General features: G+C 43.6%; 1 non-coding gene across 1 annotated transcript; it reads left to right on the top strand.

The window, feature by feature from the left end:
* Window positions 1-5,638: 5,638 nt before the first annotated feature.
* Window positions 5,639-5,720, top strand: TRNAS-GCU (transfer RNA serine (anticodon GCU)). The gene has a single exon. It is a non-coding gene; the product is annotated as a tRNA-Ser (tRNA).
* The last annotated feature ends 9,518 nt before the right edge of the window (window positions 5,721-15,238 follow it).

Genomic DNA, 15,238 nt, shown 5'->3' with positions numbered 1-15,238 from the left:
ATACCCATTCACCTACCCACTCACTCACCTACCCACTGACTAATCTACCCCCTTACCTATCCACTTACTCACCTACCCACTCGCCTTTTTTAATTTGACCATGTAAGGCCCACGGAGCTCTATAGCTCTTTTTCAGAAGTGACCTGGCCACAAATGATAGCCCAATGAAGTCTCTTATCATGTGGAAATGTAAAGCAGCCAAATACTCTCAATGCATATTTCTAAATATGGAGGGAAAAACCGAAGGATCCGAACAAAAATGCACACGACTAAGGGGAGAGAGTGAGACATACAAACTCCTAATATGCAGGCATCAGAGTCAGGAGTGAACCCACAACCTCCTGTATACTGGGTGAGGTGGTTAACATCTCGCCACCTGGGTTTCCGTATCCATCCCTGTGTCTCTTCTTCAGCGTGTGTGCTACAGGCGGGTGTCTCGGATTGCCAGCGCCATGTGACGGAGCTCCAGGGCGTGCTGCGTGCCCGCCAGGAGGGGACTGGGTGAGATGCTCTCACCCTGACTGAGCGCGGGAACACAGTGGGGCGGCACCAGCGGGACTCCCTGGACAACGCAGCCAAGGTGCACGCCAGCCACTCGCTCACTAATTCAGCCACTCACTCACTCAACCACTAACTTAAACCACTCGCTCAGCTACTCACTGACTCAACCACTCGCTCAACCACTCAACCACTCGCTCGCTCACTGAACCAATCGCTCGCTCACTGAACCAATCGTTCCATCAACCACTTCCTCACTCAATCACTCATTCAGCCACTCACTCACTCAACCATTCACTCACTCACTCAACCAATCAGTCACTCAATCATTAATTCAACCACTCACTCACTCAACCACTCACACACAGGTTCTTTTTTTAGAAGTGACCTGGCCACAAATGATTGGTCAACAACGTGCCTTATGAGGAAATTTATAGCAGCAAACTACTCTAAACGCCTGTTTCTAAATGTATAGGGAAAATCCAGGGGACCAGAATAAAAATACACTTGACCATGGAGAGAACGGGCAAATTCCAAATATACAGGTGTCAGGGTTGGGATCTTACCGACAACCTCCTGTATACCAGACGAGGTAGTTAACATCTGTACCCAGGCAAGCTGTACATTGAGCTGGAGTGGACCGTGCGGCCCATTCCTATCATGCGAGTGGCTCTTACTGTTGTTATTGTGTTCATATCAGTTCAATTCAGATCATTTATTAGGTATAGCCCTGTGCGCCATTCGACTCTTGACTCGGGTGCAACCGCAACAAACAAAAACATGAACAAGAAACATCTTAAAGTGACTACGCGCAACAGAAAAATCCAGGTAAAAACAGCAAAGTCTTCCAGAAAAAGCACCGTATATCAATGCTGTGTGCAAAAATCCCAGTGGGATGCAAGTCAAACAATAACAACCATAAGACAATTTAGATTAAAGTTATCAGTCCTACTCTGTACAACAACAAACAAATATGGCTAATTCAAAACGTTTTCGAAATCACCAAAATAAAGCTATAATAACAACGTAACAGTAATCATAAGAACTGTGATTCAAATTTAACAATAAACGATATACATAACATGTACGACCAAACTTTGCAGCCATAGCTGGCAGCATGAGTTGCTCCATAACAGCAGGAGTAGCAGTAGGAGCATCAAACATTTTCAATGCACCTTTAAAGATCAGTACACTATAAACAAAACTCAAGATCATACTTTGCAGTGATCATCCGGAGCAATACATTTGATTTCAGGCCACTGAATAGCAGTGGTAGCTCGGGGTGTACAACTCCTCTAGAGAAGTTGAGTGAAGACCTCACAGGTAGTGATCCAAGTTGCAGTTTATTGGCGATAGCATTCCAGACTCTGGGGGCATCAATAGAAAAGGCCCTTCCACCAGTATTTGTACGGCAATAAGGAATGTGAAGCTGGTAAATGAGCAAAGACCTTGGGTCACATTTGTTCTTCGAAACAGTAAGGAGATCCAGCAGGTAGTCTGCTGATTTTTTTGTAAGTACATCGTGAATAAATAAGATTTGATGTACAAGCCGTCGATCATGAAGAGAAGTTACGTTTGACCCAATGTAAGATCGCAGAGGTGCAACCGATATGGGCAGTTCAATGCAAATCTTAAGGCCGAGTGTTGTATATGCCGGGTCTTGAAAAATTTATACAAATAACAATTAAATGGAAATGAAAAAATAAATAAATATTTGAAATCATGCTAACGTATGTAATTATGCTAATGTATGCAGTTATTATAATTAGGCTTAGCTTCATTGTCTAGGGTCGTGTTATCAATCGGGATAAAACAATGAATTGTATGAAGTTATGCAAGTGTGATGTAATTATGCTGAATTAAGCTTGGCTTCGTTGTCTAGGGTTGTATTATCAATCGGGATAATGCAATTATTCTTGCTTTAATATTTACTGATTATGTCTTAGTGTGTTTATGTCAGGTCTCCAAATTCAAATCTCACTGCAGGATACAGTTCTTATAATTAAGATTATTATGCATGAACTTAGGAAGGCACCACTCATACACTTCTGTGTTAAGCAACTTTAATCTTCTAAACAAAAACATAACACTCTAATATGTGAACTCTTATGCTTGGAATTGTCAACACAGTACTCCTGGAGATGTTCTCCTCATTGATCTGTACAATTAACCCTCAATGATTACGTTGTTAAACTGGGTAACAGAACAATTGCTTAATTCCTCAGAGTAACACGAGCATATACGGCGATAGGAAAACGTCCTTAAACATGCATGCGACGATATTCATACGAACGGCAATAAAGAAACATATCCCAAAGGCAAAAGTATACGTCAATAAATTCATCGGTCAGATTATGCATTTAACGAAACCTCTTGGAACAATGGTGTGCGGCAGTGTGCCTGGTTCAGCAGATGCTTATCAATTGGCTAATGCTTTAATTAATTCGCTGGCAAGATTCTGTGATCAAAAGAAAGATTTTAACACAATAGTCTCCCTGTGAGCGTGTAGGTTCATAACGTAGGTTTCAAACGTTTAGTTTACATCAATGAATTCATTGGTAATATTTATGCAATTAAAAAGAAAAATAACGACTAATATAATTCTTAACGACCGTATCTACGTAACTCAATGGGCAGCAATGTTTTTCGTTATCAGCTAATAGTTGACGCACTCTTATCATTAGTCTTCTTATTATTAGTCCCGGTTTGTGTTTCATGTGTGTGGTGGTTTTAATTTCTTGATCAATTCTTTGCGTCAAGCAGACGCCGGGCGATGTGTTGTAGTGTGGGCGTGTCATACGAACAGCTTCCTCGTTCTCTCTCTCTCTTTGAGGCAGCAGCAGTTTTTGTCCGCTGCTGGATGAAGGAAGTCTGCACAATGCTCGTCGTCGGTGGTGCGCGATGATTCCGTCGTCAGATGGCGCCCGCAGCTCGTTCCCTGGTTGCCGTCCCTCACTTTTATCTTGGTTCCCAGCTGGTGCTGGTCAGTGTGTGGGTGGAACCCACATCGCTCTCCTCCTCACGGGCGGCTGGTCATGCTCTTTCCCTTGCTGGATGAGCGGAGTCGACACAACGCTTGTCGCTTGTCCGCTGGCAGCTGACACCCTTGCTCGGTGGCACTCGGTGGCTGGTTCTCTGCGATGCTGGCTTGGACGATGCTTGGCGCTTTCCGCCCTTTCTCGAGGTTGATTGCTTGTCGTTGCTCTCCTTGATTGTGCAGCTGTTGGGTGGGAGCTGGCACTCGGTGTAGAATGACTTTCAGCGATACTACTTCTGTCAGCGCTGAACTCGTACTCGGTGACCCGTTGCTACTCGGCAAGCCTCGCCATCCTTGGTTGATTGCAGAACCTACCCCTGAGCTTGCCGCTTGCAGAACTCTTCTGTATTGTGTAGTCTTCTGTCCCTTGCAGTAGTCTCGTGGCTTCTGCTGATGCAGCTCGTTGACGGTGTGCCAGTCACGGGGGCAGGTTTCCGGAGCCTGCCGATCGCAGCACTATATTGTGTGTGTCGTGTTTCTGTTTTTACGTGAAATTCTCTCCCCTCGGCTCGCCTTCTCACAAAACTTCCTTTGACTTCGCTCTCAGCCTGTGGGAACAGCTGTTTGTCCGGCCTGTGTGTTCTAATTTTATTGAAGTAATATAAGTTTCATCAAGGCCTGGTTCCTGTCGTCTTCCTCAAGCCATCCCGCCATCAATGGAAACAGCTGCTCCAGATTGCCCCCAAGTGCGTCCTTCCAGTCCTCCAACCCTCTGCAATAATTCATCTGGAAGGAGGGGGGGGGATTCCCCCTGTCCGGTTGCATTCTCCCCTCTTCCCTCTCCCTTATTGATTTTATTGCTTCCACATGCTTCTGGAAGACAAAGGCGGCTGGGAGGCTTTCTCTATTAAATACATTTTATCTTGGTCACGCGTGATTGACCGATTTAGCCTTTTTTATTCTTCTTGATGACCCTTGGTCTGATATTTCATAATTATTATTTGGTTTATGTTTATCTTAGATTTTTTATTTAGCTTTGTTATTACCACATTTCCTAGGGTTTTATTAACCTTCCTTTGTTGTCTGTCTGTATCCAGGGATTTGTGCTGTTTTAATCGAGTCCTATTTTGATGTCCTGAGGTTAGAGATCTAACTAAGTTTTTACTTAAGCTTTCTTGACTGCTGGAATTCATATTCCTTGTTTTTTTTGGTAAAGTCACGTATATAGCAAGATACAACAAGAAACAATGTGAGGTGAATGCGTAAAATAAGGTAATTCATAACTCGAGGCCACCAATGTGACTGCAGCCTGGGTGAGTGTCACAGTCTATGATGCCCACTTATTCTGGTCGCTAATTTTTGGATTTCTCCGTTAACTAAAATAACCTACAAAAAAAACTTGTCTGTTCGGTTTTCGCCTCCCGGGAAGCTGGCGAAGCCTGTTTTTTTTGTACGTGCTTTGTGGCGGTCTTTGAAGCCGTGTAGACATTTCTCCAGAATCTCATTAGCAATCTTCCCCCCCTTCTCTTTTTTTAAAATTACCTTTTATGGCTTATCTCTGGCTGCCTGGTCGGTGTGAAGGGCAGCTGCTGTGTGGGAGCGGGGTGTGCCTCACCCTTTCATGTCCCATGCTCGCCCCGATCAATTATTAAAAAAAATTGGCAGAACTATTCTTAATATAATTTTTTGGAAAAAGGCCTATATATACAACACGAATGATAAATTAAGTCAAGCTTCTTCAGTAAAGTACTGGGGGTTGATTTATATACGATGTCACAGTAATCAAGTAGAGGCAGTATGGTAGTTTTTATCAATTCCAAGCGGAACATAGGGGGGAAGCAGTGCTTGTGTCGATACAGAAAACCTATTTTTAAATCCTTTATATTAAGTTCACTTACTTGCTTACGACCGTGCAAATCTTTCGGTCGTTTTTTAACCCACTTCCCGTGATCCAATCGAGCTGACATTTTGCACACAGACTCGTTGTGCGTGACAATGTATTTTCGTGAAAAAAAATCCTAAATTTTACACTTTTTAGGAAAAAATAATGGTATGACTGTGTGTGTGTCGGGGGGGGGGGGGGGTCTGTTTTGTATGTATGTGCGTGGAAGTCTTCATCCTGGTTCTGGTTGTATGTGCTTGCGTGTGTGTGTGAGTGCGTGAGGCGAGGTGGCCGAGTGGTTAAGGCGATGGACTGCTAATCCATTGTGCTCTGCACGCATGGGTTCGAATCCCACCTTCATCGCGATTTTTTTTTTTAAATCCTTTATATTAAGTTCACTTGCTTGCTTGCACGCTTACGACCGTGCAAATCTTTCGGTCGTTTTTTAACCCACTTCCGTGATCCAATCGAGCTGACATTTTCCACACAGACTCGTTGTGCGTGACAATAAATTTGCGTGAAATTTTTTTTCTCCAAAATTTTACACTTTTTAGGAATTTTTATTTATTTAATTACCAATTGCTTAATGGTGGCAGGCAATCATCTGACCCATAGGTGGCAGCCATCTCAAGCCAGAGGACGAGAGGACTCTAGTCGCCACGCATATAAAGGATTTATAGTGAAAAACTTTGTTTTTACGGGTTAATTTTTTATTTTTGTCTTTTTACCAATATTATCAATGTGATCTTGAAAATTCAGTTTTGAATCAAAGATGACCCCAATATACTTATAGATCTTGACTTGCTCTTTGATTATTGAAGGAATATAATTGGGAGGAAAATAACTTCCTGCTTTAGTCCTGGTGAGAAGCATAGCACCTTGGTTTTGGAGGTATTCAGGACCAGTTTAAGAGCAACTAGCTGATGTTGTAGTTTGTTGAAATCACCCTGGAGCTTGGCAATCACGTCATCCGGAGAGCGGCCAGCACTAATCAGTATCGTGTCATCTTAACACTGTTTGACCTTCAACCGTCTGTGAATACAGTTTGGATGCGAGAAGAAAGGTAATTTTTTAACCATTCTACTGCGTGTTTGGAGAAATGGAGGCAACTTAGTTTACTAAGCAGGGTGTTGTGGTCCACTGTATCAAAGGCTTTGGACAAGTCAAGAAAAAGACTGGCGCAGAACTGCTTATTATCAAGGCTACTGTAAATGTGATTCAGAGATTCATCTTCTTGGTTCTTTCGGTAACTTTACCGAAAGAACCAAGAAGATGAATCCCTGCAGTCACGAAAGCTTTAAATCGTGATTCAGAGAGTCTAATGCAGCAGATGTGGTGCTGTATTTTTTTCGGAACCCAGATTATTTTTTGATGTAATAGATTGTTGTCGGACAGGAAACTGCTAATTTGGTAGTTCAATAATTTTTCAAAAATTTGCATCAACGGGGACAAAATTGAGATAAGTCGGTAGTTATTTGGATCATCTTTAGCGTTTCTTTTTGTGAAGTGGACAAACATAGGAATGTTTCCATTCTAGAGGTACTGATGCTTCTTTGATGGACAGGTTGAAAATATGGACTAAAGGTTTGTACAGTGAGGGGAAAAAAGTTTTTGATCCCCTGCTGATTTTGTATGTTTGCCCACTGACAAAGAAATAAGCAGTCTATAATTTTAATGGTAGGTTTATTTGAACAGTGAGAGACAGAATAACAACAACAAAATCCAGAAAAACGCATGTCAAAAATGTTATAAATTGATTTGCAAAACATGACTTAGTACTTGGTGGCAAACCCCTTGTTGGCAATCACAGAGGTCAGACGTTTCTTGTAGTTGGCCACCAGGTTTGCACACATCTCAGGAGGGATTTTGTCCCACTCTTCTTTGCAGATCTTCTCCAAGTCATTTAAGGTTTCGAGGCTGACGTTTGGCAACTCGAACCTTCAGCTCCCTCCACATATTTACTATGGGATTAAGGTCTGGAGACTGGCGAGGCCACTCTAGGACCTTTAATGTACTTCTTCTTGAGCCACTCCTTTGTTGCCTTGGCCGTGTGTTTTGGGTCAGTCATGCTGGAATACCCATCCACGACCCATTTTCAATGCCCTGGCTGATGGAAGGAGGTTCTCACCCAAGATTTGATGGAACATGGCCCCGTCCATCGTCCCTTTGATGTGGCGAAGTTGTCCTGTCCCCTTAGCAGAAAAACACCCCCAAAACATAATGTTTCGACCTCCATGTTTGATGGTGGGGATGGTGTTCTTGGGGTCATAGGCAGCATTCCTCCTCCTCCTCCAAACACGTTGAGTTGATGCCATAGAGCTCCATTTTGGTCTCATCTGACCACAACACTTTCACCCTGTTGTCCTCTGAATCATTCAGATGTTCATTGGCAAACTTCAGACGGGCATGTATATGTGCTTTCTTGAGCAGGGGGACCTTGCGGGTGCTGCAGGTTATCAGTCCTTCACGGCGTAGTGTGTTACCAACTGTTTTCTTGGTGACTATGGTCCCAGCTGCCTTGAGATCATTGACAATATCCTCCCGTGTAGTTCTGGGCTGATTCCTCACCGTTCTCATGATCATTGTAACTCCACGAGGTGAGATCTTGCATGGAGCCCCAGGCCGAGGAAGATTGACAGTTCTTTGGTGTTTCTTCCATTTGCGAATAATCGCACCAACTGTTGTCACCTTCTCACCAAGCTGCTTGGCGATGGTCTTGTAGCCCTTTCCAGCCTTGTGTAGGTCTACAATCTTATCCCTGACATCCTTTGAGAGCTCTTTGGTCTTGGCCATGGTGGAGAGTTTGGAATCTGATTGATTGCTTCTGTGAACAGGTGTATTTTATACAGGTGAAGTATTGGAATGACGGCAGGAAACCACTTGACGGGTAGCACACTTTTTATTAAACTTTGACTTGTCACGATACAACGTGTGGTCACTTCCTCTGACTACACACACTTCACTTGACACGTGTAGTTACTATGCCTCTGACTACACACACTTCACTTGACACGTGTAGTTACTATGCCTCTGACTACACACACTTCACTTGACACGTGTAGTTACTATGGCTCACACTGCATTCCGCCCGTAACGTCCGTGGAGCCTACAGGCCCACCCCAGCTTGGGCGTGGGCCACAACCTCTGAGTCCCAAGGGCCGGCCCTCTCACGGACGCTCGGCCCCGGGTCCCAGGGTTCCGCCTCTGGGTCACACAGAGCCCCGGCCCCTACAGGACAGCGGGACTAGGTACCGCAGGGCCCTATCTCTTCCTCCTCCGTCTTCAGTCTTTGCTGGTCACTCGCTCCCCGTGCGCCTGTGCGCACCACCTTATATAGCCCCCGCTCACGGGAGACGGAGCGTATGCGGACCTCGACGTGAGCATCCCCCTTAGTTGACCAATCCCCGCGCGCTTGCCCCAGGATCCCATCGCTGTCAGCGCGCGTCACTCATACCCAACCAATCACTGCCTCATAACCCCCGACCCCGCGCTGACCCCTGATCCTTCACCGTCAGCGCGCGTCACCAACACACACAGCCAATCACTACGCGCTGGCACACGATCCCTACTCCAGCGCGTATCACCACTACACAGGTAACAAGCTGAGATTAGGAGCACTCCCTTTAAGAGTGTGCTCCTAATCTCAGCTCATTACCTGTATAAAAAACACCTGGGAGCCAGAAATCTTTCTGATTTGAGAGGGGGTCAAATAGTTATTTCCCTCATTAAAATGCAAATCAATTTATAACATTTTTGACATGCGTTTTTCTGGATTTTGTTGTTATTCTGTCTCTCACTTCAAATAAACCTACCGTTAAAATTATAGACTGATACTTTCTTTGTCAGTGGGCAAACGTACAAAATCAGCAGGGGATCAAATAATTTTTTCCCTCACTGTATATTCGGTGACCAACAGTTAGCAGAGCAAAGACAGGAATACTATCTGCTCCGGTAGAGGAGGACCCTTTGAGGTAGGACAGTTGTTTCAGAACATTACTTTCGTGGATTGGCTGGAAACTAAATTTGTTTAATGTTTGGACAGGGGTGTCGGAAATTGCATGAACAGGTGTGACTCCCAATACATTATTAAAAAGGTCACCAGCTTCAGAAAAATGAAGGTTAAAATTGTCGACTATTTTTTGGGGCTCTGAAAAATTGTCCCCATTTTGTTTAAGCGCAATTGGCAGATGATCTGTGTTCAATGCCTTTTCGATACATTTGCTTGTTTTCCAGAAGATGCTTGCATTTCCATGTGATTCCAGGAGAGTGGAGGAAAAGTAAGCATTTCTATTTAAAGCTTTCGTGACAATCCGCTATACACTATACCATTGCCAGTGAGTGGACTGTGGTCTGAAAGTCACCGTAAACGTGAACACAATCAGTTAAGATCTGAAATGGTTTATTACGTCCTTCCAATGATTGCTGAGCCAGAATCCATCTTCTCGGTTGAAATTGTCTCCGTTTGTATATGTGGATCGCCTCATGAACGAATCTCTCATGGTAGTCAGATGGCTTGCAGAGAACCTCTGTCTTGGAAAAGTCAATATCATGTGAGCCCACTTAATTGTAACAGTGATCTGCCACAGCTGAGGTGTTTGTCCTACCGTGTTTCAAGTCTGCTTTATGTTCACGGATGCGCATGGTATAAAATTGTAATGTTTAATACAATGTACAAAGTAATATATAGTATCGTAATTGTATAGTGAATATACAGCAGTGTGATATACAGTAGGGTGGGTAGAATAATACATAGTGTAATATTACAATGTATAAGGTATAGGGTGATGTATAGTAATACAGTATATAATCTAATGTTGGGTTTGTCTATGGCAGTATAAAGTTTAGCTGGAAGCATATTATATTTTTGCGACGTAGAATTGTAATGTATTACTTACTGTTAGTAGCTCAGCTTATTTATACTTGAGTTTTTTTTACGTGGTGGTTTAGTAACTGCAGCTACATACTATTAACATTCCTTCCCTTTATTAATGCTTCCCCCTATCCCCTCCATTTGATGCTGCTAATCCTGCATAATGCACGGGCATAATATGATTTTAAACCCCCCGCCAAACCTCCTACGCATTCCACAATTAGTACTAATCGCATATCTGCATTTCCCATAAATATGCTAAAATTCCTCTTGATATGCAAATTATTTTGTCAAGGCGCCCTTCCCCCTCAATCCCAGCTTAAATAGTCGCTCCAAGCCTGGGTTGTGTCATTCAGACTCTGTCTTCTCGACAGACCTGTTCTTCACCTGAGGACGGCTGCTTGCGTTGTGGCTGAAACGTCGTGAGAATTATTTTATTATTATTATTATTTTTATTTCCCTTCTACGTGACTTTACCGAAAGAACCAAGAAGATGAAAAGTAAGCATTTTTTGCATGCCGTATTTTTTGATGAATATATTCCTTAGAATCTTGTATTCTAGCCATTGACCAAATTACTTTTCTGAGCACATGCCCAAGCCTTGTCCCTAGATATCATGAGCTTGGTAATCAAAGGATCAAATTATGGTGGGCGGTTGCCTTTAGTTTTAAATCTAACCAACGGAGCATGTTAAGAATTTGGAGAAACGTGTAACTTAAGGTCTCCCAAGTCGTAGTCAGGTTGGGGATATCACAGACCCTGTCAATATCCAAGTGAAGCACATCATTAGTAAATGCCTGAATGCTGAAGTGTCTCATGGAGTGCTTCTCAACCAATTTAGGGGGGGCTTTGGGTCTGGCTGATGATCTCGCCCCAAATATGAAAGGGTGATCACTAAGGTTATTACCCAGAACACCAGTCAGTGCGAAATTGTGAGGCGCATTTGTCAATAGGACGTCAAGCAGAGATGACGGTCCCGGATTTTTTAGGTTGGGTCTTGTGGGGACATTTATTAATTGAAACAGGTTAAATTTTATCTGCAAAATTTGTGGCCACGGCCGGCGGGTTAAGCCAATTTCAATTTAGATCACCCACAAACTATTTCACCTTTAGGGAGGCCCCCAAGAAGCTCTCAGTGCAGACGCAGCTTCAACATCCTTACCACAAGGCGGTCTATAGCAGCACACTACCAATAACTGTCGATTATTTGGGAGAGTTATTCTGAGAGCCAGACCTTCAAAGCACCATTTTTTTTAACAAGAAGTGAGTTGGTGAACATGCAATAGTATTACGAACATAGATTGCAATTCCACCTCCTTTTAGACCTATAGCCCATATTTTCAACCTGTCCATCAAAGAAGCATCTGTACCTCTAGAATGGAAACATTCCTATGTTCATCCACTTCACAAAGGGGGCCCTAAAGATGATCCAAATAACTACTGACCTATCTCAATTTTGTCCCCGTTGATGCAAATTTTTGAAAAATTATTGAACTACCTAATTAGCAGTTTCCTGTCCGACAACAATCTATTACATCGAAAACAATCTGGGTTCCAGAAAAAATACAGCACCCCACATCTTCTGCATTAGACTCTCTGAATCACATTTACAGTAGCCTTGATAATAAGCAGTACTGCGCCAGTCTTTTTCTTGACTTGTCCAAAGCCTTTGCAGTGGACCACAAAACCCTGCTTAGTAAATTAAGTTGCCTCCGTTTCTCCAAACACGCAGTAGAATGGTTAAAAAGTTACCTCTCTTCTCGCACCCAAACTGTATTCACAGATGGTTGGAGGTCAAACAGTGTTAATATAACAAAAGGGGTTCCACATGGTTCCATCCCCTCGGCCCCCTTTTGTTATCTCTTTATGTCAATGACTTGAGCACTGACCTGGATCATTCCAGGGTAAATCTGTTTGCAGATGACACGATACTGATTACTGCTGGTCACTCTCCGGATGACATGATTGCTAAGCTCCAGGGTGATTTCAACAAACTACAACATCAGCTAGTTGCTCTTAAACTGGTCCTGAATACCTCCAAAACCAAGGTGCTATGCTTCTCACCAGGACTAAAGCAGGAAGTTATTTTTCCCCAATTATATTCCTTAAATAATCATCAAATAGAGCAAGTCAATATCTATAAGAATATTTGATTCAAAACTGAATTTTCAAGATCACATTGATTATATTAGTAAAAAGACAAAATACAAAATGGGTTTTCTGTATCGACACAAGGCACTGCTTGCTCCCTAGGTTCTGCTTAGAGTTGATAAACGCTACCATACTGCCTCTACTTGATTACTTTGACATCGTATATAAATCAGCCTCCAGTACTTTACTGAAGAAGCTTGACTCAATGTATCACTCGGCCTTAAGATTTCCATTGAACTGCCCATATAGGACCCACCACTGCAATCTCTATATTGGGTCAAACTTAACTTCTCTTAATGATGTGCATCAGATCTTATTTATTCACGATGTACTTACAAAAAAATCAGCAGACTTACCTGCTGGATCTCTTCACTGTTTCGAAGAACAAATGTGGCCTAAGGTCTTTCCTCATTTACCAGCTTCAAATTCCTTATTGCTGTAAAAATACTGGAGGAAGGGCCTTTTCTATTGATGTCCCCAGGGTCTGGAATGCTATCACCAATACACTTCAACTTGGATCACTACCTGTAAGATCTTCACTCAAAACTGCTCTAGAGGAGTTGTACACACCTAGCTGCCACTACTATTCAGAATGGCCTGAAATCAAATGTATCATTCCGGATGACCACTGCAAAGTATGCTCTTGAGTTTTGATTGTGGTGTGCTGATCTTTAAAGGTGTATTGAGAAATTTTTATTCTACTACTGATGCTCCTGCTGTTATGGAGTGACTCATGCAGCCAGCTATGGCTGCGGGGTTTGGTCGTACCAGTTATTTATATCGTTTGCTGTTGGATTTGAATCCTATGATCACTATTACATTTTTTTATGGCTTTATTTTGGTGATTTTGAGGACTGTTTGTTCTGGCCATGTTTGTTCGTTGTAGTAGAGTTGGCCTTATAACTTTAATCTACATTGTCTTATGGTTGTTATTGTGTGACTTGCATTCCCACTGGGATTTCTGCACACTGTTGAAATGCGGTGTTTTCTCTGGAAGACTTTGCTGTTTTTTCCAGGATTTTTCCGTTGCATGTAGTCACTTTTTAAGATGTTTCTTGTTCAGGTTTTTGTTGCGGTTGCACCCGAGTCAAGAGCTGCATGGCTCACAGGGTTATACCTAATAAATGAAACTGAAAGCAACGGAAACCAACCCTCACTCTTGCACAGTTCGCAGTTCCTTGGCACAAGACCGAACAGCGCAGCGACTCGTGCAGCAGCAACGACCCAAGGGACAGCCTTCGCCACACACTCTGGAGGAGAAGAGGCTCCTCGGGCAGAGTAACACAGCTCAAGACGCTCGCTCATTCGCGGAAACCGTGTGGGAACAACCTGCTGAGGCACAACCAGCCAACGACACCACTTATGCATCACATGAAGATGCAGCCTGTCCATACACTTGTGCAGGTGCGATGGAAGTGTTTTCCCGTTTTGGTGCATGCTAGATTTTTATCAATAACTACTGACAAACGGTAGAAATTGGCGGGCATTACCCTGAGCAACGCAAGACGAATGGGCATTTTAAAGCAGAACTATGGCACTTACTGACATTTGTCGTTAGTTGAATGCCTGGCGGGGGTGACTTGTGTCCGTTTTCGAGAGGGGAAGCCGACCCATGTATATGTAACGGGCGATTTTTGCGACCGTTAAGGCCCCAAAGGCTGCTTTTCCCCTTAACTTGCATCTAGAGAGGGAAACGTCGGACATGTATCGTATGTAGGTTTTTTACGAATTTTCAAGACCAATCCAACGACATGATTTGCGAAGACGTAAAACTTTTTTAGGCAATTTTATTCCTTTCTGTTTCTCACGGGGATATTTCTGCATGCCCTTGAAGGTTGAGAAAGCCACTTGCGAAACAAACCACAAACCAAATCCAGCTAATTTATGAATGACTTAGCGCCCTGCTTCCTCAAGAACGTGCTATTTATCGGAAGATGAAATTTACTCGGGCTATTCCAGCAGATGCATGTACACTCAAGAAAGTAAATATTTTGAGCGATAGGCTCCATGGAACGACAAAACTTGGTGGGGATTACTCTCATGTGTGTCACGGGGGCATCCTTTATCTTACACCGCCTTCCTTCTGCCTGAGAAAATGGTCATTTTTGAGTGACCTCCAACAGAGGCGTCCATTAAAAGTGCATTGGAATGGCAAGTTTAAAAAATGTGACGACGTTCTGCGTCACCGACCTCTGGAGCAGCTCCAGCTGGGCAGCGATGCCGCGCCACACGTCGGATGGCGGCGCCACAGCTTCCCCGGCCGCCGCCTCCTCCGGCTCCAGCCGGGCCACCTCCACGGGGCACATTTCCGGGGCCCCGATCTCCGGGATCTTCGTCGTCCTCTTCGTTCGTCTATACACCAGGCTCGGTCTTCCGTCTCGCGCCGGACTTCGACATGGTCGTGAGCACGGAAGCCACTTCCGACACCAGTTGTTGAGGTGTGAAGAATGACACAAAGGCAGACGTTGTAGGGGCTAACGCAGGGGTGGGCAAACTTTTTGACTCGCGGGCCACAATGGGTTCTAAAATTTGACAGAGGGGCTGGGCCAGGAACAGGTGGAGGGAGTGTTTGTGTGAACTAATATAAATGACATGTAAAAATCATTACATGAAAGGATTTGGCCTTTAACAGGTAGCAAAGCATTTATTTTCAAGGCAATTTAACAAATTGCACGAACATGAACAATACAAAACATGTTGTAACGTGACTGATCAAACATCATGAAAACATCTGAGCACTGTGCCAAACCAATTAACTCACTTGAACTTCTTTATTATCTACATTAACAGGTTAGAGCAGCCATGCAGGCTGTGTTGCGGGGATTTGGCTCCAACTTCGCTGCAGCAACACATCATCACT

This window comes from Lampetra planeri, chromosome 78, assembly GCF_965212315.1.
Source record: "Lampetra planeri chromosome 78, kcLamPlan1.2.h2, whole genome shotgun sequence".
Lineage (NCBI taxonomy): Eukaryota > Metazoa > Chordata > Hyperoartia > Petromyzontiformes > Petromyzontidae > Lampetra > Lampetra planeri.
The sequence above is the reverse complement of the archived record's forward strand: the minus strand, read 5'-3'. Positions and strand labels throughout refer to the sequence as shown.